This window comes from Cyprinodon variegatus, unplaced genomic scaffold, assembly GCF_000732505.1.
Source record: "Cyprinodon variegatus isolate N-32 unplaced genomic scaffold, C_variegatus-1.0 Scaffold233, whole genome shotgun sequence".
NCBI lineage: Eukaryota > Metazoa > Chordata > Actinopteri > Cyprinodontiformes > Cyprinodontidae > Cyprinodon > Cyprinodon variegatus.
The window spans coordinates 1,064,378-1,067,718 of NW_015150686.1; the positions used below are offsets into that span (position 1 = coordinate 1,064,378).

The 3,341-nt window shown below is 35.2% G+C and overlaps 1 long non-coding RNA gene across 1 annotated transcript in view; it reads right to left on the minus strand.

Moving 5' to 3' along the window:
* The window catches only part of LOC107088940, a 14,015-nt gene extending 11,743 nt beyond the window's left edge, over positions 1–2,272 (minus strand). Inside the window, exon 1 of the long non-coding RNA XR_001481408.1 lies at positions 2,222–2,272. This is a non-coding gene — a long non-coding RNA (uncharacterized LOC107088940). The remainder of the gene's footprint in view (positions 1–2,221) is intronic.
* Positions 2,273–3,341: the final 1,069 nt, after the last annotated feature.

Consider the following 3,341-nt stretch of genomic DNA (forward strand, 5'->3'; position numbering starts at 1 on the left):
TATGCTCAACTCCGCCAAGATGCTGGTGAGGATACTGATGATGTTGCAACTGTGTAATATGTTACAGGGATAATGATCGCTTTCAAGGGAAGGGTCGGGTAGGAATTTCCTTTTATTGGAGAGGTTTTGCCTACTCAAGGGACAGGTTTTTGAAGCTTTTTACATTCCTGATAAATTTTACATTTTTACTTAAGTTTTACATTTTAATCCTTTTCATTTTTACTTTGCATATTAATCTTTGAATACTGAATTCCCTATCTGCAATGCATTTATGATGTGTGTAGTAAACATCTTTTTAGAAGTGCTACATGCTGATATTTATATGCACAACAGGAGTGAAATGTTAGGTTTATTCAATGATGATTATAAAGTTAATGTGTGTGCATATAAAACATTGAAGAAATGAGGTGCTTCACTCTGTCTTGTGATTCAGTCATTGGAGCATTCTGTCTTATGACCTGATCAATTGTGTTGTCAGAAGAATACTCTGTTTTGTAACCCACCCAATGTGTTATGCTCTGCTAATAAAAAGGCTCTTCAAGGGAGTGGGTGGGGTGGGGGGGGGGTCCATGAGAGACAGTCGGAGAGTTGGGTTGTGGCTCTCTCCCCTCCTGCAGGAGCTGCTGAATATCTCTTTCCTGTGTGGACTCAGTTCCTCTTTTACAAACCTACATTTTTGAATCTTACACTAATTCTCTACAGACGCTGAATTCTGCTGCTGTTCTATTATAGAAATTAGATGAAATTAAACTACAAACCTGCTGAAGTTTGCTCACCTTGATTTTCTGCAAATGTTTAACTTATTCTTAATTCCCTTTATTTTCTATCATTCTTAGACAAATTTCCAAAAGATATATCTCCTCTTTATATTTTACCCAATCATAAAACTGAATCCATTCCCATTGAGACACATTTCCCATAATGCATGTCTGAGATGCAGTATGGGAAATGTGTCTGTAGAAGCTTTTGGAGACAAAGAGATGCCAGAACATTTAGACATTTAAAAACTATAAGAAAAACAATCCTAAAGCAAACAGGAAGTGGTTGAAGGAAATGAAATCAGTGAGATGTTTTCACGCCGTCTGGTTCCTGTTAGCAAACAGCAGCTCAGTTCTGAAGCAGCTTAAGACGCACTTCATTAAAACATTTGGGAAATTATCTCCTGGACCAGGAGGCAGAATTTACTCTGAACTACATCATTTTCTCAATATGAGAAAAACTCGATCCTTTATTGAAACTTTAGTAAATAAAGAAATATTCATCAGAAGTCTTTGTTTTAATAAATCTGAGGTAAAACAGATCAAAGCATTAAAATAAGATTGAGGATTTAATCATAACCTGCTGCTGATGTTTCTGCTGTGGTGAAAAGTAACTAAGTACATTTACTTAAGTACTTTTTAAGTATCTTTACTTGAGTAATTTTTGACATATTTATAACTTTAACTCCACTACATTTGGAGGAAGCTGCTAGTTACTCAGCTCAGCTTTTTAATCCTCTGTTGCTGTTTTTCTTTATTGACATGTAATTCCATCATGGCGGATAGCAGCCTTTAGGACTGAATCTGGACGCCACTGATTTACAGATTTAATGACGTTCCATAAATATGAGAAACTCAGAGCAGATATTATTAGTAGTTTATCATTTTATTAAGGCGTTAGTTGTTGCCATGAGGCCAAGTTGTTCAGTAGGATGACTCAAAGAAGAGTTGAAGTTTGTAAAAGATTCAACCTTAGACCTCTATTCTCTACTGAAAGAAAGAGAAGAATCAAGACTCTATTGTTTTCTATTTGGTTTGTTTTCAAATAAGAAATAATAACAAAATAACCATATATTATATATATATACATATTTTCATGTTGAAGTACTTTCCAGGTGTTCTAGGATCGATATCAGGTGGTTCTACGCATCAATACTTCAGGTGGTTTCTAAAAGTTACAGGTTCTACAAAATTACTGATATTAGAAAATGTTATTTTAATTTACATTTTTGAATACTTAAGTATTTTCAAAAGTCAATACTTCAATACTTTAACTTGATGTTTGAATGAGTAACTTTTTTACTTTTCATCTTTTAGTTGAGTCAGATTTGTCTCTGAGTATAAATACTTTTACTAAAGTGCTACTATCGAGTACTTCGTCCACCGCTGCATGTTTGTCAATCTAACGATCAGCATGGAACCTCAGTGGTGCAGAGAAACTATAACTTATTTCAAACAAATACCTCTGAGTGACGGATTTCAGTTCTTCATCTTTTTGTCTTAAAGTAGATCTGTTGAGATTAGAAGGTAATCTGACTTAAACTCAGATTATTTCTCAGCCCTCAGACTCTGATCAGAACAATCAGGAGAAGCACACTGACCTGACTTGATGAAGTTCTTCTTCCAGAGACGTCTTTGTTGTGATCAGCCTGGAAATCATTTGATCAGATTTATTCACAGAACCATTTTCCAATTATAGTTCTGTATCACTTCCCAATAAACCAAACTAAAACATTCCTTTTAATCCAAATCCTATAAAATTCATTCCTAGCTTCATTAAATCAATAGAAAGAAACCTTTTAGTGTGATCAGTACCTTTGACTCACTGATTTCAGTTCGTCATCTTTCCACCTCAGAGCAGATCTGTGTGTCAAATCAATCAATCAATCAATCAATCAATCAATCAATCAATCAATCTCTTTATTTAGACACAATTATGGTCCATGAACAGACAAAAAACAAGAACAATAATTTTAAAAAACGGAAAAAAAATTAAAATATAATAACATAATCAATCACTGACATATAAACTAAAGCGCCAATGATTCCACAAACAGGAGAAGAATCTCACTTAGCTTTGAACAGGATTGGTCAGCCTGAATGATGCTGTGTTAATCTACACATCTGTGCATAATGTTTCATAGCACAGCAGCGCAGGTTGGTGCATTGACATTCACAAACATCTGACTGGCACTACACCACTGGGGCACCCTAAGCAGCATCCTCATGCCATCATTATAAGCTACCTGAAGTTTATTCATACTGCTTTTCCTGTAATGCCCCCACAGGTGGTCTGTATACATTGGAGTACAGTATGCTTTAAAAAGTGCAATTTTAACAGATGCTAAGCACATGGAGAACCTCTGAAGAAGAATATTAGCTTGTACATGTTAAGTACAATGCTGCCTGTAAATGTCTTTATCATCAGACAGGTCAGCGGTGATGTAATGTCCCAAATATTTGACCTCATCAGTGACCTGGAGGATGCTGCCAGACAGAGTGAAGTCAGGAAAAGATAATTTAGTGTCTTCTTTGCTCTTAACAATCATAATGTCGCTCTTTTTTGCTTTGTATTTAATGTCA